Source organism: Oncorhynchus mykiss, chromosome 23 (assembly GCF_013265735.2).
Source record: "Oncorhynchus mykiss isolate Arlee chromosome 23, USDA_OmykA_1.1, whole genome shotgun sequence".
In the NCBI taxonomy this organism is placed as follows: Eukaryota; Metazoa; Chordata; class Actinopteri; order Salmoniformes; family Salmonidae; genus Oncorhynchus; species Oncorhynchus mykiss.
The window spans coordinates 52,142,857-52,170,845 of NC_048587.1; positions in this window are offsets into that span (position 1 = coordinate 52,142,857).

Sequence of the window (27,989 nt, forward strand, 5' to 3'; positions counted from 1 at the left end):
TAGCTAGCAACAGCAACCTAGCTAAATGGGACAAATTAGCTAGCAAGTGCAAGCAAACTAGCTAAATTGCCATACATGTTTAATGCTTTTCGACCTGTCCCCAAGTTAATGTAATTGGTTCAGAGTTTGTTTGGATATTTTAACCTTCGTGTCGTGATTGCGTTTGGTGTACGTGGACAAAATACATTTATGCACGATAGCGCACGATGGCGCATGCATGCAGCCGGTTTGGGTTCCGTGTTACCCCTCTCTCTAACCCCCTCTCTCTACCCTTCTCTGTCCTCTCTCTCTCCACCCCTCTCTCTCTTTTGTTCTCTCTCATATCTACTCCTCCCTACCCCTCTCTCTCCTCTCTACCTCTCTCTCCTCTCTACCCCTTTCTCTCCTCTCTACCCCTCTCTCCTCTTTTAACCCTCTAGGCTGTTTGACTGGCACAGGCCCAGTGCGGCACCTGCCCATTTATTTTAAAGTGCATTTAAGTGTAATCCAGGCTGTCCTTTGATTTGTGATAAAGAAGCAGAGGGGCTGTGGGATTGGAGGCCACCTGGGTCAGATCTATGCTGCCTGCCCTGCTGCAGTCTAGACCTTATTGTGGTTCCTTCACATCGGAATGATCTCTCTCTCAATTCAAATCAATTCAAGGGGCTTTATTGGCATGAAAAAAATATGTTAACATTGCCAAAGCAAGTGAATTAGATAATATACAAAAGTGAAATAAACAATCAAAATGAGCAGTAAATGTTACACTCACAGAAGTTCCAAAATAATAAAGACATTACAAAGGTCATATTATGTTTAGAAACAGTGTTGTAACAATGTGCAACTGTTTAAAGTACAAAAGGGAAAATAAATAAACATAAATATGGGTTGTAATTACAATGGTGTTTGTTATTCACTGGTTGCCCTTTGCTTGTGGCAACGGGTCACAAATATTGCTGCTGTGATGGCACGCTGTGGTATTTCACCCAGTAGATATGGGAGATTGTCAAAATCGGGTTTGTTTTCAAATTCTTGTAATCTGAGGGAAATATGGTTCTCTAATATGGTCATACATTGGGCAGGAGGTTAGAAAGTACTGTTCAGTTTCCACCTCGTTTTGTGGGCAGTGTGCACATAGCCTGTCTTCTCTTGAGAGCTATGCTCACTGAGTCTGTACATAGTCAAAGCTGTCGTTAAATTTGGGTCAGTCACAGTGGTCAGGTATTCTGCCACTGTGTACTCTCTGTTTAGGGCCAAATAGCATTCTCGTTTTCTCTCTCTCTGTCTCTCTCTCTCTCTCTGTCAAACTCTCTCTCCCTGTTACTCTCTATCTCTCTCTCTAATAATGATGCCACTAGTGATTAGAGCATTAGCAAGTATGTCTCTCACCGATCAGAGCTTTAATCAGTCTGATTACAGCTCTGCTCATTTTCGGGTAAGGGTAAGCGTGCATATCTCCCTGCTGTTGACGTAATGGTACACACATTGTCTACCAACCAACCAGCTCCACACATCCCAAATGTCGTTGATGGTAATGGACCCAAAAGTGTTAGAAATAGATGGACAAATAACACATGTAGAGGGGGAAATGGTATAGAAGAAAGAGAGAAAGATCAGAGAGAGAGGGAGACCAGAGAGCAGAGAACCAGAGGGAGAGAGAGACCAGAGAGAGAGGGAGACAAGAGAGCAGAGAACCAGAGGGAGAGAGAGACCAGAGAGAGAGGGAGACCAGAGAGCAGAGAACCAGAGAGAGAGGGAGACCAGAGAGAGAGGGAGACCAGAGAGCAGAGAACCAGAGGGAGAGAGACCAGAAAAAGAGACAGGAGAGCAATTTGTTTCCCCTCTGTGAATTACAGGCCCAGGCCAGCTAACAGACCTGTAATGGTAACCAGCCCAGTTCCAGCCCCAGTTCCAGCCTTAGTTCCAGTTCCAGCCCCAGTTCCAGCCCCAGTTCCAGACCCAGTTCCAGACCCAGTTCCAGCCCCAGTTCCAGCCTTAGTTCGAGTTCCAGCCCCAGCCCCAGTTCCAGACACATTAGCTGAAACAGAGCCAAAACCAAATGTCTTTTCAGTGGTTTGGTGAGACAGGGTTCTGAGCTGAGAAATACTTGGTGTTCCTTTAATCATGGGCTCCTTGAAAGGTTTATAGAAATGTTCAGTGGAAAGTTCAACGCTGTGTCAACCCTCCTAAGCATAGCTGCTTTGTGCTTTGTTATGTTAGTACAATATTATGATGTCCCGGCGTCATTCCTGATTATTCTGCATCATCAGACCTGCGACCAGACTCTACTCTTCTCATGACATTATTGATGATGTAATTCTGCATCGTCAAACCTGCGACCAGACTCTACTCTTCTCATGACATTATTGATGATGTCATTCTGCATCGTCAGACCTGTGACCAGACTCTACTCTTCTCATGACATTATTGATGATGTCATTCTGCATCGTCAGACCTGTGACCACTCTACTCTTCTCATGACATTATTGATGATGTCATTTTGCATCGTCAGACCTGCGACCAGACTCTACTCAAATCAAATCAAATCTAATCAAATCAAATGTATTTATATAGCCCTTTGTACAACAGCTGATATCTCAAAGTGCTGTACAGAAACCCAGCCTAAAACCCCAAACAGCAAGCAATGCAGGTGTAGAAGCACAGTGGCTAGGAAAAACTCCCTAGAAAGGCCAAAACCTAGGAAGAAACCTAGAGAGGAACCAGGCTGTGTGGGGTGGCCAGTCCTCTTCTGGCTGTGCCGGGTGGAGATTATAACAGAACATGGCCAAGATGTTCAAATGTTCATAAATGACCAGCATGGTCCAATAATAATAAGGCAGAACAGTTGAAACTGGAGCAGCAGCACGGCCAGGTGGACTGGGGACAGCAAGGAGTCATCATGTCAGGTAGTCCTGAGGCATGGTCTTAGGGCTCAGGTCCTCCGAGAGAGAGAAAGAAAGAGAGAATTAGAGAGAGCACACTTAAATTCACACAGGACACCGAATAGGACAGGAGAAGTACTCCAGATATAACAAACTGACCCTAGCCCCCCGACACATAAACTACTGCAGCAGCATAAATACTGGAGGCTGAGACAGGAGGGGTCAGGAGACACTGTGGCCCCATACTCTTCTCATGACATTATTGATGATGTCATTCTGCATCGTCAGACCTGCGACCAGACTTTACTCTTCTCATGACATTATTGATGATGTCATTCTGCATCGTCAAACCTGTGACCACTCTACTCTTCTCATGACATTATTGATGATGTCATTCTGCATCGTCAGACCTGCGACCAGACTCTACTCTTCTCATGACATTATTGATGATGTCATTCTGCATCGTCAGACCTGCGACCAGACTCTACTCTTCTCATGACATTATTGATGATGTCATTCTGCATCGTCAGACCTGCGACCAGACTCTACTCTTCTCATGACATTATTGGTGATGTCATTCTGCATCGTCAGACCTGCAACCAGACTCTACTCTTCTCATGACATTATTGATGATGTCATTCTGCATCGTCAGACCTGTGACCACTCTACTCTTCTCATGACATTATTGATGATGTCATTCTGCATCATCAGACCTGCGACCAGACTCTACTCTTCTCATGACATTATTGTTGATGTTATTCCGCATGTTTTTTGTCTTTATGTTTGAAAGGATTCCTGGCACTGCCCGTGTTTCTTCAGGGGGGTGTTGTGGCGTGGCCAGCGATTAAAGGTGGGCCAAGCCTCTCGCAATGCACACGCACACACAAACACACACACAACGCATAACGGTAGGCCAAGCCCCTCAGAACGCAGCCCATATGCTCCCCTTCTCCTACCCAGCACCCCAGCCAAAATTCACAATCTGTCCCCATTACCCTCCCTCCCATCACCATCTTTTATAGAGATCCCATCTAAACTACACAAGTCTCATTGCCACTCTGCTATTATAACTCAGCCTCTAAAAAAACATGTATAATGAAGCCAAGTCTGTCCAGCAGCTTTGAAGCAGCTCTCATCTCCTTGCCCTTTGGCTTGTCAGTTAGTGAAGACTCCATGTGGAGCTTCATATTTGAAGTCAAATTTACAGGGCGGGGGTAGGGAGTTTTATCAAAGGCCGCTATGTTGTGGTTGGGGTCTTTGTATGGCCTATAGGGAGGCTGTGTGAATGCCCTCGCTCTTCAAATCTCAAACAGATCCTGCCATGTTGTTGAAGCTCTCCCTTCATGGATCATCCAGTGGGGGGGGGGGGGGGTAACACCAGAGACCTTGTCTATGTCCAAAATGGCACCCTATTCCATATGCAGGCCCAGGTCAAAAGTAGAGCACTATATAGGGAATAGTGTGTCATTTGAGATGCACCCCTTGGTCATGGCAGGGCAGGGAGGGCCATGCAGTGCCAGTGAGGGCCATGCAGGGCAGGGAGGGCCATGCAGGGCAGGGAGGGCCATGCAGCGCCAGTGAGGACCATGCAGGGCGGGGAGCGCAGCAGCTGCTCTCTATAGTGGCCTGTAGCTTTGTTTCCATGTGACTCTTGGCACTGGGGTGTATGTATGTTTTGTGCATGTATGTTTTGTGTGTGTGTGTGTGTGTCTGTCTCTAGCCCACAGCATGGTATTTCTGCTTGTTTATTCAGTTAGACTGCCCCACTAATGTCTGGGCACATAGAAACGAGAGGAGCCAGCCTCCTGCTGTCCCCAACACCCTGCACCACAAATACTGACACATACACATTACATTTTAATCCATAAAACACACAGACGCACACAAAATCCTCCATCCCATAATAGTTAGTTGATGAATATATAGATTTTATTGCTGAGTGATAGGAGAAATCCCTAAGAGACCCAGGACAAGTGAAACAGCTCGGTGATTAAGCTCAAATGCAAACAGACAAAGGAGAATATCATTCTGACATGCTTTGTTAGGCTTTAAAAAGTCAGAGATCTCTGTTCTGTTTAGTCTGTTAGTGGTTGTTAGCCTTTCTGCACGTATCAAACACACCAAATGACCTTTCTGTGGAGAGGACGGTGGCCAGTAGTCTCTATGGACAGCACATACCAGGACAGAAGAGAGAGAGGGACAAATGAGTTACTGCAGGACAAACATGGTGAAATATAGGAATAGCAAGCTCTAGAGAGGGAGACACACACTCTGCGGGCACACTGTGCACCACTATGCACAACTCTGCGTGCACACTCTGCACGCACACTCTGCACCACTCTGCACACACATTCTGTACCACTCTGCATCACTCTGCATGCACGTTCTATACAACTCTCCGTGTACGCTCTGCACCACTCTGCACCACTCTGCACCACTCTGCATGCACACTCTGCACAACTCTCCGTGTACACTCTGCACCACTCTCCGTGTACGCTATGCACCACTCTGCACACACACTCTGCACCACTCTGCATGCACACTCTGCACAACTCTCTGTGTACGTTCTGCACCACTCTCCGTGTACGCTCTGCACCACTCTGCACACACACTCTGCACCACTATGCATGCACACTCTGCACAACTCTCCGTGTACGCTCTGCACCACTCTGCACACACACTCAGCACGCACACTCAGCACGCACACTCAGCACGCACACTCAGCACGCACACTCAGCACGCACACTCAGCACGCACACTCAGCACGCACACTCAGCACGCACACTCAGCACGCACACTCTGCACGCACACTCTGCACGCACACTGCACGCACGCTGCACGCACACTCTGCACGCACACTCTGCACGCACACTCGGCACGCACACTCTGCACTGCTCTGCATGCACACTCTGCACCACTCTGCACCACTCTGCATGCACACTCTGCACAACTCTCTGTGTACGCTCTGCACCACTCTGCACACACACTCTGCACCACTCTGCACCACTCTGCATGCACACTCTGCACAACTCTCCGTGTACGCTCTGCACCACTCTCCTTGTACGCTCTGCACCACTCTGCACACACACTCTGCACCACTCTGCACCACTCTGCACCACTCTGCACCACTCTGCACCACTCTCCATGCGCACTCTCCACGCACACTCGACAACAGTCTGCAAGCACACTCGACACCTCTCTGCGTGCACACTCTGCACCACTCCGCACCCCTCTGCACGCACACTCTGCACCACTCTGTACAACTGCATGCACACTCTGCACAACTCTGCACCACTCTGCACGCACACTCTGCACCACTCTGCACGCACACTCAGCACCACTATGCACACACACTCAGTACCACTCTGCACACACACTCTGCACCACTCTGCACCACTCTGCACCACTCTGCATGCACACTCTGCATGCACACTCTGCATGCACACTCTGCACAACTCTCCATGCACGCTCTGCACCACTCTGCACCACTCTGCACGCACACTCGGCAACAGTCTGCAAGCACACTCGACACCTCTCTGCGTGCACACTCTGCACCACTCCGCACCCCTCTGCACGCACACTCTGCACCACTCTGTACAACTCTGCATGCACACTGCACCACTCTGCACCCACACTCCGCACCACTCTCCATGTACACTCTGCACCAGTCTGCAAGTACACTCTGCACGCACGCTCGGCACCACCATACACGCACACTCGGCACCACTCTGCAGGCACACCAGGAACCACTATGCATGCACACTCTGCACCACTCTGCACGCACACTCAGCACCACTCTGCACGCACACTCAGCACCACTATGCACACACACACTCAGTACCACTCTGCACACACACTCGGTACCAGTCTGCACGCACACTTGGCATCACTCTGCACGCACGCTCGGCACCACCATACACGCACACTCGGCACCACTCTGCAGGCACACCAGGAACCACTATGCATGCACACTCAGCACGACTCTGCACGCACACTCAGCACCACTCTGCACGGACACTCAGCACCACTATGCACACACACACTCAGTACCACTCTGCACACACACTCGGTACCAGTCTGCACGCACACTTGGCATAACTCTGCACGCACGCTCTGCACACTCTGCACGTACACTTGGCACCACTCTGCACGCACACTCTGCCCCACTCTGTACAACTCTGTACAACTCTGCAGGCACACTGCACCACTCTGCACGCACACTCAGCACCACACTGCGCACACACTCTGCACCACTCTGTGCGCACATTCGGCATCACTCTGCACACACACTCTGCACCAGTCTGCACGCACACTCAGCACCACTCTGCACGCACACTCAGCACCACTCTGCACGCACACTCAGCACCACTATGCACACACACACTCAGTACCACTCTGCACACACACTCGGTACCAGTCTGCACGCACACTTGGCATCACTCTGCACGCACGCTCTGCACACTCTGCACGTACACTTGGCACCACTCTGCACGCACACTCTGCCCCACTCTGTACAACTCTGTACAACTCTGCAGGCACACTGCACCACTCTGCACACACACACTGCACCACTCTGCACGCACACTCAGCACCACACTGCGCACACACTCTGCACCACTCTGTGCGCACATTCGGCATCACTCTGCACACACACTCTGCACCAGTCTGCACGCACACTTGGCATCAATCTGCACGCACACTTGGCATCAATCTGCACGCACACTCTCCACACTCTGCACACTCTGCACACACACTCAGCACCACTATGCATGCACACTCTGCACCACTCTGCATGCACACTCAGCACCACTCTGCACGCACACTCAGCACCACTCTGCACGCACACTCAGCACCACTATGCACACACACACTCAGTACCACTCTGCACACACACTCGGTACCAGTCTGCACGCACACTTGGCATCACTCTGCACGCACGCTCTGCACACTCTGCACGTACACTTGGCACCACTCTGCACGCACACTCTGCCCCACTCTGTACAACTCTGTACAACTCTGCAGGCACACTGCACCACTCTGCACGCACACTCTGCCCCACTCTGTACAACTCTGCAGGCACACTGCACCACTTTGCACGCACACTCAGCACCACACTGCACGCACACTCTGCACCAGTCTGCACACACACTTGGCATCACTCTGCACGCAAACTCTGCACACTCTGCACGTACACTTGGAACCACTCTGCACGCACACTCTGCGCCAGTCTGCTCTACTGCAAGCACACTCGGCATCACGTTGCATCTCTCTGCACTCACACTCTGCACCACTCTGCACGCACACTCTGCACCACTCTGCACCACTCTGCACTACTCAGCATGCACACTGCACCACTCTGTGCGCGCACTCTGCACCACTCTGCACAACTCTGCGTGCACACGCTGCACCACTCCGCACCCCTCTGCAAGCACACTCTGCACAACTCTGCGTGCACACTCTGCACCACTCTGTACAACTCTACACGCACACTGCACCACTCTACACGCACTCTCGGCACCACTCTGCACGCATACTCGGCACGCACACTCGGCACCACTCTGCACACACACTCTGCATAACTCTGTACGCACACTCAACACCAGTCCGCATGCACACTCTGCATCACTTTGCACGCACACTCTGCACCTACACTCTGCACATACACCCACGCACGCACTCACACAAACATGCACAGAAAACAGTACTCAAACACGTGCATTTGCATGTGCACACACACACACACACAAACACACACACACACACACCTTACTGTAATTGTGGGGACCATCAATCGATTCCCATTCAAAATCCTATTTTCCCTGACCCGTAACCTTAAATGTAAATCTAACCTTTACCTTAAACCTAAGCCTAATCCTAAGCCTAAACATAAACCTAAACCTAAACCACCCACACATACACCTTAACCTAACCCTAACCCTAACCTTTAAAGATGCTTAACATGATAAAATACACAAAAAAAGTGATTGTGTTGAATTGTGTTTGGGAAATATAAAAGTATTAATAATATTTCATTAATACCTTCTGCACAGCCAGCCCTGTTTTTAGCCTGGATAATACTCGCCAGTCTACCAATATCGAACTGTCTCTCCACAACAACACCGGATTCCTGCCGTAATCCCTGGACCACTACCTCTGATCTTCACAGCTAGCTTGCACCCAGTACCGAAGCTATCCCTGAGGCCCACCTCCCGGCCTACTCAGCTGTTCACCCGAACCCCACTCATACACGGCTAGAGCCCAATACTCCACCGGATCCTTGAGGTAAACTCTGGACCTTGGCTAACGCCACTGCCACGAAGCTAGAACCAGTTAGCCGTGAGCCAGGCACATCTCCCTTCTAGCAAACTAAATTCTACAATACCTCTTTCGCCATCTGCCTTGGATTCTCTGTCGCCCGCGTGCTAGCGTAGTGAAGGCTTCCTTGTTCCATCTACTGCTGCCCCCTGGACACTTGGCTACATAGCTGATGCCTGCTGGACTGTTCATTAATCACGGTACTCCATTCTGTTTATTTATGTTTTATCTGTCGGCCCCAGCCGCAAACTCAGGCTCTGTGTGTAGTTAATCCGACCCTCTCTGCCTAGTCATCACTATTTTACCTACTGTTGTTGTGTTAGCTGACTAGCTGTTGTTGTCTCACCTGTTGTTTTAGCAAGCTCTCCCAATCAAGACCTGCAATTACTTTATGCCTTGCTGTATGTCTCTCTCAAATATCAATATGCCTTGTATACTGTTCTTCACCTCTGATACCTCCTTTGTCCCACCTCCCACACATGCGGTGACCTCACCCATTATAACCAGCATGTCCAGAGATACAACCTCTCTTATCATCACACAGTTCCTGGGCTTACCTCCACTGTACCTGCACCCCACCATACCCCTGTCTCCACATTATGCCCTGAATATATTCTACCACGCCCATAAATCTGCTCCTTTTATTCCTTGTCCCCAACAATCTAGGCGAACAATTGTGATAGCCTTTAGCCGCACCCTCATCCTACTCCTCCTCTATTTCTCGGGTGATGTGGAGGTAAACACAGGCCCTGCATGTCCCCAGGCACCCTCATTTGTTGACTTCTGTGATCGAAAAAGCCTTGGTTTCATGCATGTCAACATCAGAAGCATCCTCCCTAAATGTGTTTTACTCATTGCTTTAGCACACTACTCGGCCAACCCTGATGTCCTTGCCGTGTCTGAATCCTGGCTTAGGAAGGCCACCAAAAAATCTGAGATTTCCATACCCAACTATAACATTTTCTGTCAAGATAGAACTACAAAAGGGGGAGGAGGGGAGGAGTTGTAATCTACTGCAGAGATAGCCTGCAAAGTTCTGTCATACTATCCAGGTCTATGCCCAAACAGTTCGAACTTCTAATTTTGAATTTTAATCTCTCCAGAAATAAGTCTCTCACTGTTGCCGCCTGCTACCGACCCCCCTCAGCTCCCAGCAGTGCCCTGGACACCATCTGTGAATTGATCGCCCCCCATCTAGCTTCAGAGTTTGTTCTGTTAGGTGACCTAAACTGGGATATGCTTAACACCCCGACAGTCCTACAATCTAAGCTAGATGCCCTCAATCTCACACAAATCATCAAGGAACCCACCAGGTACAACCCTAAATCCGTAAACATGGGCACCCTAATTGACATTATCCTGACCAACTTGCCCTCCAAATACACCTCTACTGTCTTCAATCAGGATCTCAGCAATCACTGCCTCATTGCCTGTATCCGCTACGGGTCCGCGGTCAAACGACCACCCCTCAAACTGTCAAACGCTCCCTAAATCACTTTTGCGAGCAGGCCTTTCTAATCGACCTGGCCTGGGTATCCTGGAAGGATATTGACCTCATCCCGTCAGTTGAGGATGCCTGGTCATTCTTTAAAAGTAACTTCCTCACCATCTTAGACAAGCATGCTCAGTTCAAAAAATGCAGAACTAAGAACAGATATAGCCCTTGGTTCACTCCAGACCTGACTGCCCTCGACGAGCACAAAAACATCCGGCGGACTGCAATAGCATCGAATAGTCCCTGCGATATGCAACTGTTCAGGGAAGTCAGGAATCAATACACGCAGTCAGTCAGGAAAGCAAATGACAGCTTTTTCAAGCAGAAATGTGCATCCTGTAGCTCTAACTCTAAAAAGTTATGGGACACTGTAAAGTCCATGGAGAACAAGAGCACCTCCTCCCAGCTGCCCACTGCACTGAGGCTAGGTAACAGGTAAATTCGTGATAATCGAAAACTTCAACACGCATTGACCAAGGCTATGATTTTATAATAATTTTGCACGCCCAATTTTTCAGTTTTGGATTTATTAAAAAAGTTTGAAATATCCAATAAATGTCGTTCCACTTCATGATTGTGTCCCACTTGTTGTTGATTCTTCACAAAAAAAATACAGTTTTATATCTTTATGTTTGAAGCCTGAAATGTGGCAAAAGGTCGCAAAGTTCAAGGGGGCCGAATACTTTCGCAAGGCACTGTATATAGATTTAAATAAATATATATGTTATTGACTTGTTTATTGTTTACTCCATATGTAACTGTGTTGTTGTCTGTTCACACTGCTATGCTTTATCTTGGCCAGGTCGCAGTTGCAAACGAGAACGTGTTCTCAACTAGCCTACCTGGTTAAATAAAGGTGAAATAAAAAAATTAAAAGAAATAAAAGAAATCCCGAAATGTGTAGGTGGCTTAACATACGCTGTTCCGTGGCTCAACTTACCTCATACCCAAGGTGAGTTGTGCCAAGTGACCACTTTTTTTGGACAAGCTATGTTTAAAAACTGTGGTGTTTACATTCATTCAGAATATTTCCAGGGATACACAACATCCTGAAATATACTGTAAATATCTTTATTTAAAATAATACTTTATTTCGCTTGATGGAGTGATGCTGAATGTAAAAAATGTCTCAACTTAACCAACTATCTTCTACTGTACTGGAGTCTTTTGAAAAGTGGGCCAGAATGAATTAACAATGGAGCTAATGATTTGTGGCTCAAGCAGTCATTGGAGCGTAAACGTTTAATTGACATTTTTCTATTGAATAATGTGTTATTTGAAGTTGAACAGCATGACTGCATGGGTGTCTGGATCATAGGTGGATTCACTGTACAGAGACTCCTGTCGTATTACAATGATGTCTCTTTCCTTTTCTTTGAAAAAATGTATGTTGTGTATATATCGAGATGTTGAAGCTTTCAGAAGCTATTATGCTTTTGTAAATTAAGATTAGCATTCACTAAACTGTAGAGCCATGCAATCTCACTTCTGCCAGGAAAAATAGACCACATCTCTGTTTTCCCTGCATGCATCCAAAAGGCCACCACATTCCTTAATGGACCCTAGTCAAAAAGAGTGCACTATATGGTGAATAGGGTGCCATTAAGAAGCAGCCCATGTCCGAACTACAACCCCCACCTTATTTTCTTTACTGATAAGAGTTAAACACAGTAGGTCTGGTAAACAGTCATGTGTCTGTCTACATGTTTTACTATACTTGTGAGTACCAATAGTCTGCAGAGGAATAGTAAACCAACTAATATTCAGAGTGTGGATATTTTTCCGGTCCTCACTTGTAAAAAGCCTATTTTAGGCTTAGGGGTTAGGTTTAGGCTTAGAAATAGGGTTATGGTTAGAGTTAGGGGTAGGTTTAGGGGTTAATACTAGATGTAAGACCTCAAATTGAAGCTTATAGAGACCCCAACTGGTGTATAGAAACAATCCTAAAATGATCAACTTTGGTTAAAAAAGATATGAGCGTCATGAAAGCTCTAACACAATATATGAATTTGGTTAGATGAAAATCAGTTTTATGGACCTATCTTGCGTATCATGTTTTCCATGTGGTTTCTTTCTTCACAGACTCCATGAAATGATGACCTCTTCCTAAATATTTTGTCACATGATACATTTTGTGTATGGTTTCCTTGAGACAAGGGTTGCTCAACTTACCCCTTTGGCTCAACTTACCAGTGGTGGAAAAAGTACTCAATCGTCATACTTGAGGAAAAATAAAGAAACCTTAATATAATATCACTCAAATAAAAGTGAAAGTCACCCAGTCAAATACTACTTGAGTAAAAGTATACAAGTATTTTGTTTAAATATACTTAAGTATGAAAAGTACATTTTATTGCTAAAATATACCTAAGTATTAAAAGTAAAAATATGAATCATTTCCAATACCTTACATAAAGTAAACCAGACGGCACTGTCACGCATTGACCTTAGAGAGCCTTGTTAATTCTCTATTTGGTTAGTTCAGGGTGTGACTTGGGTGGACAAATCTGTTTCTATTTCTTTGTTGGCCTAGTATGGTTCCCAATCAGAGGCAGCTGTTTATCCTTTTCTCTGATTGGGGATCATACTTAGGCAGCCCTTTTTCCCACCTTAGAATGTGGGATCTTGATTTTGTATAGGTGCTGTGTAACCTGCAGAACTTTATGTTCGTTTTGTATTTTGTTGTTTTTCGGTGTTCATTTTAAATTAAGTAAGATGTTCGCCTACCACGCTGCACCTTGGTCTAATTCATCCAACGAACGTAACAAGCACCATTTTCTTATTTTTTAGCCAAGGGTACACTCCAACACTCAGACCTAATTTACAGATAGACAGGGACACACTCCAACACTCAGACATCATTTACATACAGCCAGGAGCACACGCCAACGCTCAGACATAATTTACAAATGAGGCATGTGTGTTTAGTGAGTCCGCCAGATCAGAGGCAGGGGATGACCAGGGATGTTCTCTGTTTAGTGAGTCCGCCAGATCACAGGCAGGGGATGACCAGGGATGTTCTCTGTTTAGTGAGTCTGCCAGATCAGAGGCAGGGGATGACCAGGGATGTTCTCTGTTTAGTGAGTCCTCCAGATCAGAGGCAGGGGATGACCAGGGATGTTCTCTGTTTAGTGAGTCCTCCAGATCAGAGGCAGGGGATGACCAGGGATGTTCTCTGTTTAGTGAGTCCTCCAGATCAGAGACAGGGGATGACCAGGGATGTTCTCTGTTTAGTGAGTCCTCCAGATCAGAGGCAGGGGATGACCAGGGATGTTCTCTGTTTAGTGAGTCCGCCAGATCAGAGGCAGGGGATGACCAGGGATGTTCTCTGTTTAGTGAGTCCACCAGATCAGAGGCAGGGGGTGACATGGGATGTACTCTGTTTAGTGAGTCCTCCAGATCAGAGGCAGGGGATGACCAGGTATGTTCTCTGTTTAGTAAGTCCGCCAGATCAGAGGCAGGGGATGACCAGGGATGTTCTCTGTTTAGTGGGTCTGCCAGATCAGAGGCAGGGGATGACCAGGGATGTTCTCTGTTTAGTGAGTCTGCCAGATCAGAGGCAGGGGATGAACAGGGATGTTCTCTGTTTAGTGAGTCCTCCAGATCAGAGGCAGGGGATGACCAGGGATGTTCTCTGTTTAGTGAGTCCGCCAGATCAGAGGCAGGGGATGACCAGGGATGTTCTCTATTTAGTGAGTCCGCCAGATCAGAGGCAGGGGATGACCAGGGATGTTCTCTGTTTAGTGAGTCCTCCAGATCAGAGGCAGGGGATGACCAGGGATGTTCTCTGTTTAGTGAGTCCTCCAGATCAGAGGCAGGGGATGACCAGGGATGTTCTCTGTTTAGTGAGTCCGCCAGATCAGAGGCAGGGGATGACCAGGGATGTTCTCTATTTAGTGAGTCCGCCAGATCAGAGGCAGGGGATGACCAGGGATGTTCTCTGTTTAGTGAGTCCTCCAGATCAGAGGCAGGGGATGACCAGGGATGTTCTCTGTTTAGTGAGTCTGCCAGATCAGAGGCAGGGGATGACCAGGGATGTTCTCTGTTTAGTGAGTCCGCCAGATCAGAGGCAGTAGGGATGACCAGGGATGTTCTCTGTTTAGTGAGTCTGCCAGATCAGAGGCAGGGGATGACCAGGGATTTTCTCTGTTTAGTGAGTCCGCCAGATCAGAGGCAGGGGATGACCAGGGATGTTCTCTGTTTAGTGAGTCTGCCAGATCAGAGGCAGTAGGGATGACCAGGGATGTTCTCTGTTTAGTGAGTCCACCAGATCAGAGGCAGGGGATGACCAGGGATGTTCTCTTGATAAGCATTCAAAATGTAACGAGTACTTTGGTTGTCAGGGAATAAAAAGTACGTTATTCTCTTTAGGAATGTAGTAAAGTAAAAATGAAAGTTGTCAAACATATAAATAGTAAAGTAAAGTACAGATACCCCCCAAAACTACTTAAGTAGTACTTTAAAGTATTTTTACTTAAGTACTTTACACCACTGCAGCTTACCCCACTCTCCCCTACAGTACGTCTGATCTCAATGCCAATATACAGACATTGAAGGCTCTTCAGCTGCAGTCATTTGGGCCATTTGTCCTCCAGGCAAAAGCATTTCCATCAGCATTTTACAGGAAGAAGTGTATGTGTGTGTGTGTGTGTGTGTGCGTGCATGCGTGCCTGCGAGCATGTAGTTGTAATGAACATGAGGGGAGACAGAGAGCTAGTTTCAAGCGTAGGGCACAGCTATTGCAAAGGACCACAGGAGGAGGCAGGTAGCTGGGTCCAGGGGCCTGCAGAAGGTCATACACAGGGGGTCCAAAAGGCAACAGTACAGGCAGGGAAAAGGTTAGTAACGTAGTTTGGGAGATCAGGCAATAGGTAGATTACAGGAAATCCGAGGCAGGGAATAGGCAAAAGGCGTCGTTAGTGAGGCAGGCAAAAACTATCATACACTTAAGGAGTAAATCATGGGAAAAAACAGAGCTCTGAAAGACGTGTCACAAAACAAACAATACCTCACAGCGATGGGGTGTGATCATGACATACAGGTGTGTGAACAGGTGATTAGAATTCAGGTGATTGGGATCTGGAGAGTGAGCTGTGTTCAGGGGATCTAGTTGTTTGAAAGTGTGAGCTGGAAAGTGGGACGGAAAGTGAGCTGCGTTCAGGGGATCTACGTGTTTGAGGGTGTGATTTGGAAGCAGACGTTACTGTAGTGTCCCATCCATTTGGGACTGACTGCGAGGAACAACTCCAAGCTCACTAAGTCAGGAGCTTTAGCGAGATGAGAGTGGGCCAGGGAAGAGGGCCAGAGAACTTCATAGTCAGTTAGACAGAACATATCACACAACATCAATCCAGAGGAAACCCAGTCTCAAGACCTTAATGTCTCTCACCTCATTTATCCACACCATCATTTTTCACTCCGACTTGGGCTCCATGACAACACACAAAACAGGACCCATACACACTCTCATACACGATGACACGCAGTCACTGTGGATATAAAATCATTCAAACACACATTAACATAAGGATACACACATATACAGTAGATAACCCCCACTTGTGTTTGGATGGAAAATATTTCTGTTAAGCCTCTTGAAAATGAAAACACACATGAAACTCACGACTATGACCGATCCGTTCTCTCTTGAAAGCGAGAAGGCCATACATGTGGGCCAGAGGAAGAAAAAGGAGTTCACATTCCACATCAAGAATTCACCAGAGAAACCATAACCATCCTTAATGTTCTCCAACCATTAAAAGCTGAAGAGGAAATACATTGCAGAAACTTTTCAAAAGGAATGTTAAAATGGAAGCCAGAGTTGAAAAGAATACTCCATTGTTCCATTTTAAACACTACATTTATTCCATCAGAATGGAGAAATAACATATTCATCATGATGTAGATTCTAGAATGAAATGTTCTTTGAGAACCTGTTAAGACTCCCGTAGTGCATTCCTCACCTTTCAGCCCTCTGTCTCCTGTAACCTAACCTGACCCCACTCAACCCTGTACCTTGTACCCATATGTGGCATGCTAGTGTTTCTGGAATATCTCCAACCAATGGAACTGTGAATAAATCAGTTCAAAATTACTAATGAAGAGAAGTGTGATAATGTCTCCAATAAAGTGGCCAAACGGATGACCTCAGGTTGGGGTCAGGGTAAAGCTGGGGTCAGGGTAAAGCTAGAGTTAGGGTAAAGCTAGAGTTAGGGTGAGCGTAAAGCTAGGGTTAGGATCAGGTTAAATCTAGAGTTAGGGTTAGGGTTCGAGTAAAGCTAGAGTTAGGGTTAGGGTAAAGCTGGAGTTAGGGTTAGGGTAAATATAGATTCAGGGTTAGGGTAAAGATAGAGTTAGGGTTAGGGTAAAGATAGAGTTGGGGTTAGGGTAAAGATAGAGTTAGGTTAAGATAGAAATAGGGTAAAGATAAAGCTAGGGTAAAGATATACTTAGGGTAATGATAGAGTTAGGGTTAGGGTAAAGATAGACTTAGGGTAATGATAGAGTTAGGGTCAGGGTAAAAACAGAGTTAGGGTAAAGATAGAGTTAGGGTTAGGGTAAGATAGAGTTAGGGATAGGGTAAAGATAGACTTAGGGTAATGTTAGGGTTAGGGTAAAGATATAGTTAGGGTAATGATAGAGTTAGGGTTAGGGTAAGATAGAGTTAGGGTTAATGATAGAGTTAGAGTAAAGATAGAGTTAGGCTAAATATAGAGTTTGTGTTATTGATAGAGTTAGGGTAATGATAGAGTTAGAGTAAAGATAGAGTTAGGGTAAAGATAGAGTTAGGGTAATGATAGAGTTAGGGTTAGGGTAAAGATAGAGTTAGGGTTAGGGTAAGATAGAGTTAAGGTTAATGATAGAGTTAGAATAAAGATAGAGTTAGGCTAAATATAGAGTTTGTGTTATTGATAGAGTTAGGGTAATGATAGAGTTAGGGTAAAGATAGAGTAAGGGTAAAGATAGAGTTAGGGTAATGATAGAGTTAGGGTAATGATAGAGTTAGGGTAAAGATAGAGTAAGGGTAAAGATAGAGTTAGGGTAAAGATAGAGTAAGGGTAAAGATAGAGTTGGGTTAGGGTAAAGATAGACTTAGGGTAATGATAGAGTTAGGGTTAGGGTAAAGATAGACTTAGGGTAATGATAGAGTTAGGGTTAGGGTAAAGATAGACTTAGGGTAATGCTAGAGTTAGGGTTAGGGTAAAGATAGACTTAGGGTAATGATAGAGTTAGGGTTAGGGTAAGATAGAGTTAGGGTTAGGGTAAAGATAGACTTAGGGTAATGATAGAGTTAGGGTTAAGGTAAAGATAGACTTAGGGTAATGTTAGGGTTAGGGTAAAGATAGACTTAGGGTTATGATAGAGTTAGGGTTAGGGTAAAGATAGACTTAGGGTAATGATAGAGTTAGGGTTAGGGTAAAGATAGACTTAGGGTAATGATAGAGTTAGGGTTAGGGTAAAGATAGACTTAGGGTAATGATAGAGTTAGGGATAGGGTAAAGATAGACTTAGGGTAATGCTAGAGTTAGGGTTAGGGTAAAGATAGACTTAGGGTAATGCTAGAGTTAGGGTTAGGGTAAGATAGACTTAGGGTAATGAAAGAGTTAGGGTTAGGGTAAGATAGAGTTAGGGTTAGGTTAAAGATAGACTTAGGGTAATGATAGAGTTAGGGTTAGGGTAAATACAGACTTAGGGTAATGATAGAGGTAGAGTTAGGGTAAAGATAGACTTAGGGTAATGATAGAGTTAGGGTTAGGGTAAAGATAGACTTAGGGTAATGATAGAGTTAGGGTTAGGGTAAAGATAGACTTAGGGTAATGATAGAGTTAGGGTTAAGGTAAAGATAGACTTAGGGTAATGATAGAGTTAGGGTTAGGGTAAGATAGAGTTAGGGATAGGGTAAAGATAGACTTAGGTAATGTTAGGGTTAGGGTAAAGATAGAGTTAGGGTAATGATAGAGTTAGGGTTAGGGTAAGATAGAGTTAGGGTTAATGATAGAGTTAGAGTAAAGATAGAGTTGGGGTTAATGATAGAGTTAGGGTTAATGATAGAGTTAGAGTAATGATAGAGTTAGGCTAAATACAGAGTTTGTGTTTTTGATAGAGTTAGGGTAATGATAGAGTTAGAGTAAAGATAGAGTTAGGGTAAAGATAGAGTTAGGGTAATGATAGAGTTAGGGTTAGGGTAAAGATAGAGTTAGGGTAATGATAGAGTTAGTGTTAGGGTAAGATAGAGTTAGGTTTAGGGTAAGATAGAGTTAGGGTTAATGATAGAGTTAGGGTTAATGATAGAGTTAGAGTAATGATAGAGTTAGGCTAAATACAGAGTTTGTGTTTTTGATAGAGTTAGGGTAATGATAGAGTTAGGGTAAAGATAGAGTAAGGGTAAAGATAGAGTTAGGGTAATGATAGAGTTAGGGTAATGATAGAGTTAGGGTAAAGATAGAGTAAGGGTAAAGATAGAGTTAGGGTAAAGATAGAGTAAGGGTAAAGATAGAGTTAGGGTTAGGGTAAAGATAGACTTAGGGTAATGATAGAGTTAGGGTTAGGGTAAAGATAGACTTAGGGTAATGATAGAGTTAGGGTCAGGGTAAAGATAGACTTAGGGTAATGCTAGAGTTAGGGTTAGGGTAAAGATAGACTTAGGGTGATGATAGAGTTAGGGTTAGGGTAAGATAGAGTTAGGGTTAGGGTAAAGATAGACTTAGGGTAATGCTAGAGTTAGGGTTAGGGTAAAGATAGACTTAGGGTAATGATAGAGTTAGGGTTAGGGTAAAGATAGACTTAGGGTAATGATAGAGTTAGGGTTAGGGTAAAGATAGACTTAGTATAATGATAGAGTTAGGGTTAGGGTAAAGATAGACTTAGGGTAATGATAGAGTTAGGGTTAGGGTAAAGATAGACTTAGGGTAATGATAGAGTTAGGGTTAGGGTAAAGATAGACTTAGGGTAATGATAGAGTTAGGGTTAGGGTAAAGATAGACTTAGGGTAATGCTAGAGTTAGGGTTAGGGTAAAGATAGACTTAGGGTAATGCTAGAGTTAGGGTTAGGGTAAAGATAGACTTAGGGTAATGAAAGAGTTAGGGTTAGGGTAAGATAGAGTTAGGGTTAGGTTAAAGATAGACTTAGGGTAATGATAGAGTTAGGGTTAGGGTAAGATAGAGTTAGGGTTAATGATAGAGTTAGAGTAAAGATAGAGTTGGGGTTAATGATAGAGTTAGGGTTAATGATAGAGTTAGAGTAATGATAGAGTTAGGCTAAATACAGAGTTTGTGTTTTTGATAGAGTTAGGGTAATGATAGAGTTAGAGTAAAGATAGAGTTAGGGTAAAGATAGAGTTAGGGTAATGATAGAGTTAGGGTTAGGGTAAAGATAGAGTTAGGGTAATGATAGAGTTAGTGTTAGGGTAAGATAGAGTTAGGTTTAGGGTAAGATAGAGTTAGGGTTAATGATAGAGTTAGGGTTAATGATAGAGTTAGAGTAATGATAGAGTTAGGCTAAATACAGAGTTTGTGTTTTTGATAGAGTTAGGGTAATGATAGAGTTAGGGTAAAGATAGAGTAAGGGTAAAGATAGAGTTAGGGTAATGATAGAGTTAGGGTAATGATAGAGTTAGGGTAAAGATAGAGTAAGGGTAAAGATAGAGTTAGGGTAAAGATAGAGTAAGGGTAAAGATAGAGTTAGGGTTAGGGTAAAGATAGACTTAGGGTAATGATAGAGTTAGGGTTAGGGTAAAGATAGACTTAGGGTAATGATAGAGTTAGGGTCAGGGTAAAGATAGACTTAGGGTAATGCTAGAGTTAGGGTTAGGGTAAAGATAGACTTAGGGTGATGATAGAGTTAGGGTTAGGGTAAGATAGAGTTAGGGTTAGGGTAAAGATAGACTTAGGGTAATGCTAGAGTTAGGGTTAGGGTAAAGATAGACTTAGGGTAATGATAGAGTTAGGGTTAGGGTAAAGATAGACTTAGGGTAATGATAGAGTTAGGGTTAGGGTAAAGATAGACTTAGTATAATGATAGAGTTAGGGTTAGGGTAAAGATAGACTTAGGGTAATGATAGAGTTAGGGTTAGGGTAAAGATAGACTTAGGGTAATGATAGAGTTAGGGTTAGGGTAAAGATAGACTTAGGGTAATGATAGAGTTAGGGTTAGGGTAAAGATAGACTTAGGGTAATGCTAGAGTTAGGGTTAGGGTAAAGATAGACTTAGGGTAATGCTAGAGTTAGGGTTAGGGTAAAGATAGACTTAGGGTAATGAAAGAGTTAGGGTTAGGGTAAGATAGAGTTAGGGTTAGGTTAAAGATAGACTTAGGGTAATGATAGAGTTAGGGTTAGGGTAAAGACAGACTTAGGGTAATGATAGAGGTAGGGTTAGGGTAAAGATAGACTTAGGGTAATGATAGAGTTAGGGTTAGGGTAAAGATAGACTTAGGGTAATGATAGAGTTAGGGTTAGGGTAAAGATAGACTTAGGGTAATGATAGAGTTAGGGTTAGGGTAAAGATAGACTTAGGGTAATGCTAGAGTTAGGGTTAGGGTAAAGATAGACTTAGGGTAATGATAGAGTTATGGTTAGGGTAAAGATAGACTTAGGGTAATGATAGAGTTAGGGTTAGGGTAAAGATAGACTTAGGGTAATGCTAGAGTTAGGGTTAGGGTAAAGATAGACTTAGGGTAATGAAAGAGTTAGGGTTAGGGTAAGATAGAGTTAGGGTTAGGTTAAAGATAGACTTAGGGTAATGATAGAGTTAGGGTTAGGGTAAAGACAGACTTAGGGTAATGATAGAGGTAGGGTTAGGGTAAAGATAGACTTAGGGTAATGATAGAGTTAGGGTTAGGGTAAAGATAGACTTAGGGTAATGATAGAGTTAGGGTTAGGGTAAAGATAGACTTAGGGTAATGATAGAGTTAGGGTTAAGGTAAAGATAGATTTAGGGTAATGAAAGAGTTAGGGTTAGGGTAAGATAGAGTTAGGGTTAGGTTAAAGATAGACTTAGGGTAATGATAGAGTTAGGGTTAGGGTAAATACAGACTTAGGGTAATGATAGAGGTAGGGTTAGGGTAAAGATAGACTTAGGGTAATGATAGAGTTAGGGTTAGGGTAAAGATAGACTTAGGGTAATGATAGAGTTAGGGTTAGGGTAAAGATAGACTTAGGGTAATGATAGAGTTAGGGTTAAGGTAAAGATAGACTTAGGGTAATGATAGAGTTAGGGTTAGGGTAAGATAGAGTTAGGGATAGGGTAAAGATAGACTTAGGTAATGTTAGGGTTAGGGTAAAGATAGAGTTAGGGTAATGATAGAGTTAGGGTTAGGGTAAGATAGAGTTAGGGTTAATGATAGAGTTAGAGTAAAGATAGAGTTGGGGTTAATGATAGAGTTAGGGTTAATGATAGAGTTAGAGTAATGATAGAGTTAGGCTAAATACAGAGTTTGTGTTTTTGATAGAGTTAGGGTAATGATAGAGTTAGAGTAAAGATAGAGTTAGGGTAAAGATAGAGTTAGGGTAATGATAGAGTTAGGGTTAGGGTAAAGATAGAGTTAGGGTAATGATAGAGTTAGTGTTAGGGCAAGATAGAGTTAGGTTTAGGGTAAGATAGAGTTAGGGTTAATGATAGAGTTAGGGTTAATGATAGAGTTAGAGTAATGATAGAGTTAGGCTAAATACAGAGTTTGTGTTTTTGATAGAGTTAGGGTAATGATAGAGTTAGGGTAAAGATAGAGTAAGGGTAAAGATAGAGTTAGGGTAATGATAGAGTTAGGGTAATGATAGAGTTAGGGTAAAGATAGAGTAAGGGTAAAGATAGAGTTAGGGTAAAGATAGAGTAAGGGTAAAGATAGAGTTAGGGTTAGGGTAAAGATAGACTTAGGGTAATGATAGAGTTAGGGTTAGGGTAAAGATAGACTTAGGGTAATGATAGAGTTAGGGTCAGGGTAAAGATAGACTTAGGGTAATGCTAGAGTTAGGGTTAGGGTAAAGATAGACTTAGGGTGATGATAGAGTTAGGGTTAGGGTAAGATAGAGTTAGGGTTAGGGTAAAGATAGACTTAGGGTAATGCTAGAGTTAGGGTTAGGGTAAAGATAGACTTAGGGTAATGATAGAGTTAGGGTTAGGGTAAAGATAGACTTAGGGTAATGATAGAGTTAGGGTTAGGGTAAAGATAGACTTAGTATAATGATAGAGTTAGGGTTAGGGTAAAGATAGACTTAGGGTAATGATAGAGTTAGGGTTAGGGTAAAGATAGACTTAGGGTAATGATAGAGTTAGGGTTAGGGTAAAGATAGACTTAGGGTAATGATAGAGTTAGGGTTAGAGTAAAGATAGACTTAGGGTAATGCTAGAGTTAGGGTTAGGGTAAAGATAGACTTAGGGTAATGCTAGAGTTAGGGTTAGGGTAAAGATAGACTTAGGGTAATGATAGAGTTATGGTTAGGGTAAAGATAGACTTAGGGTAATGATAGAGTTAGGGTTAGGGTAAAGATAGACTTAGGGTAATGCTAGAGTTAGGGTTAGGGTAAAGATAGACTTAGCGTAATGAAAGAGTTAGGGTTAGGGTAAGATAGAGTTAGGGTTAGGTTAAAGATAGACTTAGGGTAATGATAAAGTTAGGGTTAGGGTAAAGACAGACTTAGGGTAATGATAGAGTTAGGGTTAGGGTAAAGATAGACTTAGGGTAATGCTAGAGTTAGGGTTAGGGTAAAGATAGACTTAGGGTAATGCTAGAGTTAGGGTTAGGGTAAAGATAGACTTAGCGTAATGAAAGAGTTAGGGTTAGGGTAAGATAGAGTTAGGGTTAGGTTAAAGATAGACTTAGGGTAATGATAAAGTTAGGGTTAGGGTAAAGACAGACTTAGGGTAATGATAGAGTTAGGGTTAGGGTAAAGATAGACTTAGGGTAATGCTAGAGTTAGGGTTAGGGTAAAGATAGACTTAGGGTAATGATAGAGTTATGGTTAGGGTAAAGATAGACTTAGGGTAATGAAAGAGTTAGGGTTAGGGTAAGATAGAGTTAGGGTTAGGTTAAAGATAGACTTAGGGTAATGATAGAGTTAGGGTTAGGGTAAAGACAGACTTAGGGTAATGATAGAGGTAGGGTTAGGGTAAAGATAGACTTAGGGTAATGATAGAGTTAGGGTTAGGGTAAAGATAGACTTAGGGTAATGATAGAGTTAGGGTTAGGGTAAAGATAGACTTAGGGTAATGATAGAGTTAGGGTTAAGGTAAAGATAGACTTAGGGTAATGATAGAGTTAGGGTTAGGGTAAGATAGAGTTAGGGATAGGGTAAAGATAGACTTAGGTAATGTTAGGGTTAGGTTAAAGATAGAGTTAGGGTAATGATAGAGTTAGGGTTAGGGTAAGATAGAGTTAGGGTTAATGATAGAGTTAGAGTAAAGATAGAGTTAGGCTAAATACAGAGTTTGTGTTTTTGATAGAGTTAGGGTAATGATAGAGTTAGAGTAAAGATAGACTTAGGGTAAAGATAGAGTTAGGGTAATGATAGAGTTAGTGTTAGGGTAAGATAGAGTTAGGGTTAGGGTAAGATAGAGTTAGGGTTAATGATAGAGTTAGAATAAAGATAGTGTTAGGCTAAATATAGAGTTTGTGTTATTGATAGAGTTAGGGTAATGAGAGATTTAGGGTAAAGATAGAGTAAGGGTAAAGATAGAGTTAGGGTAATGATAGAGTTAGGGTAATGATAGAGTTAGGGTAAAGATAGAGTAAGGGTAAAGATAGAGTTAGGGTATAGATAGAGTAAGGGTAAAGATAGAGTTAGGGTTAGGGTAAAGATAGACTTAGGGTAATGATAGAGTTACGGTCAGGGTAAAGATAGACTTAGGGTAATGCTAGAGTTAGGGTTAGGGTAAAGATAGACTTAGGGTAATGATAGAGTTAGGGTTAGGGTAAGATAGAGTTAGGATTAGGGTAAAGATAGACTTAGGGTAATGATAGAGTTAGGGTTAGGGTAAAGATAGACTTAGGGTAATGATAGAGTTAGGGTTAGGGTAAATATAGACTTAGGGTAATGCTAGAGTTAGGGTTAGGGTAAAGATAGACTTAGGGTAATGCTAGAGTTAGGGTTAGGGTAAAGATAGACTTAGGGTAATGATAGAGTTAGGGTTAGGGTAAGATAGAGTTAGGGTTAGGTTAAAGATAGACTTAGGGTAATGATAGAGTTAGGGTTAGGGTAAAGATAGACTTAGGGTAATGATAGAGGTAGGGTTAGGGTAAAGATAGACTTAGGGTAATGATAGAGTTAGGGTTAGGGTAAAGATAGACTTAGTATAATGATAGAGTTAGGGTTAGGGTAAAGATAGACTTAGGGTAATGATAGAGTTAGGGTTAGGGTAAAGATAGACTTAGGGTAATGATAGAGTTAGGGTTAGGGTAATGATAGAGTTAGGGATAGGGTAAAGATAGAGTTAGGGTAATGATAGAGTTAGGGTTAGGGTAAGATAGAGTTAGGGTTAATGATAGAGATAGAGTAAAGATAGAGTTAGGCTAAATACAGAGTTTGTGTTATTGATAGAGTTAGGGTAATGATAGAGTTAGAGTAAAGATAGAGTTAGGGTAAAGATAGAGTTAGGGTAATGATAGAGTTAGAGTTAGGGTAAAGATATAGTTAGGGTAATGATAGAGTTAGGGTTAGGGTAAGATAGAGTTAGGGTTAGGGTAAGATAGAGTTAGGGTTAATGATAGAGTTAGAATAAAGATAGAGTTAGGCTAAATATAGAGTTTGTGTTATTGATAGAGTTAGGGTAATGATAGAGTTAGGGTAAAGATAGAGTAAGAGTAAAGATAGATTTAGGGTAATGATAGAGTTAGGGTAATGATAGAGTTAGGGTAAAGATAGAGTAAGGGTAAAGATAGAGTTAGGGTAAAGATAGAGTAAGGGTAAAGATAGAGTTAGGGTAAAGATAGAGTTAGGGTAAGGATGGAGTTAGGGTTAATGATAGAGTTAGGGTAAAAATGTAACTTCTTCGGGATAGGGGGCAGCATTTTCACTTTTGGATAAATAGCGTGCCCAATTTCAACTTCCTGCTACTCATTCCCGGAATATAAGATACGCATATGATGAGTATATTTGGATAGAAAACACTCTGAAGTTTCTAAAACTGTTTGAATCATGTCTGTGAGTTTAACAGAACTTGTGTAGCAGACAAAACCCAGAGGACAAACCATTCAGATTTTTATTTTTGAGGTCACTGTCTATTCAATCAGTTGTCATTTGGGAAACTAGATTTCTAATGGACTTGTTTACAGTTCCTACCGCTTCCAGTCAATGTCACCAGTCTTTAGAAATTGGTTGAGGTTATTCCTTTGTGTAATGAAGAAGTACGGCCATCTTAAATAAGTGTCACGTTATAGTTGCGCAAGACTAGAAAGGTAGCGTTATTTTGTTGTTTTCCTGTATTGAACACAGAAAGTCCCGTCTTCAATTTGAACGATTATTAACGTTTAAAAATACCTAAAGTGTATTACAAAAGTAGTTTGAAATGCTTTGGCAAAATTTACAGGTAACGTTTGGGATATTTTGTAGTCACGTTGAGCAAGTTGGATACGGTGTTTTTCTGGATCAAACGCGGCAAATAAATGGACATTTTGGATATATATCGACAGAATTAATCTAACAAAAGGACTATTTGTGATGTTTATGGGACATATTGGAGTGCCAACAAAAGAATCTTATCATAGGTAAGGAATGATTTATATTTTATTTCTGCTTTTTGTGTATTGCCTGCAGGATTGAGATATGCTTTCTCTCTTTGTTTACTGTTGTGCTATCATAAGATAATAGCATCTTATGCTTTCGCCGAAAAGCCTTTTTGAAATCTGACACGTTGGCTGGATTCACAACGAGTATAGCTTTAATTTGGTGTCTTACATGATTTAATGAAAGTGATTTTTAAAGTATTTGTAATGAGTTTCGTCTTCATACGAAGGAGAGTCGGACCAAAATGCAGCGTGTGGTTTACGATCCATGTTTATTAATAATACGAAACACGAATCTCCAATACAATACTACAAAACAAAACGTAACGAAACCCTAACAGCCTATATAGTAGGGACACATAGGACAGGAACAATCACCCACAAACACACAGTGAACCCCAGGCTACCTAAATATGGTTCCCAATCAGAGACAATGACGAACACCTGCCTCTGACTGAGAACCATATCAGGCTGAACATAGAAATAGACAAACAAGACATGAAACATAGAATGCCCACTCAGATCACACCCTGACCAATCAAAACATAGAAAATACAAAGTAAACTATGGTCAGGGCGTGACAGTACCCCCCCCCCCAAGGTGCGGACTCCGGCCGCAAAACCTGAACCTATAGGGGAGGGTCTGGGTGGGCATCTGTCCGCGGTGGCGGCTCTGGCGCTGGACGTGGACCCCACTCCATGACAGTTTTAATTCCCCTCCTAAACGTCCCTAAATAGGTTACCCACCACAATGATAACATGGGACAGAGGGACAGCTCGGGACAGAGGTAACTCGGGACAGATGGGTAGCTCAGCACTGAGAGGAAGCTCAGCACTGAGAAGAAGCTCAGCACTGAGAGGAAGCCCAGGCAGGTAGTAGAAACTACCAGAACCTGGCTGGCTGGCGGTTTCAGCAGATCCTGGTCGACTAGCAGATCTGGAAGAATCTGGTCGACTGGCGGATCTGGGAGAATCTGGTCGACTGGCGGATCTGGGAGAATCTGGTCGACTGGCGGATCTGGGAGAATCTGGTCGACTGGCGGATCTGGGAGAATCTGGTCGACTGGCGGATCTGGGAGAATCTGGTCGACTGGCGGATCTGGGAGAATCTGGTCGACTGGCGGATCTGGGAGAATCTGGTCGACTGGCAGATCTGGAAGAGTCTGGACGACTGGCAGATCTGGAAGAGTCTGGACGACTGGCAGATCTGGAAGAGTCTGGTCGACTGGCAGATCTGGAAGAGTCTGGTCGACTGGCAGATCTGGAAGAGTCTGGTCGACTGGCAGATCTGGAAGAGTCTGGTCAACTGGCAGATCTGGAAGAGTCTGGTCGACTGGCAGATCTGGAAGAGTCTGGTCGACTGGCAGATCTGGAAGAGTCTGGTCGACTGGCAGATCTGGAAGAGTCTGGTCGACTGGCAGATCTGGAAGAGTCTGGTCGACTGGCAGATCTGGAAGAGTCTGGACGACTGGCAGATCTGGAAGAGTCTGGACGACTGGCAGATCTGGAAGAGTCTGGACGACTGGCAGATCTGGAAGAGTCTGGTCGACACAGACTGGCTGCTCTGGCTGCTCCATGCTGACTGGCAGCTCTGGCTGCTCCATGC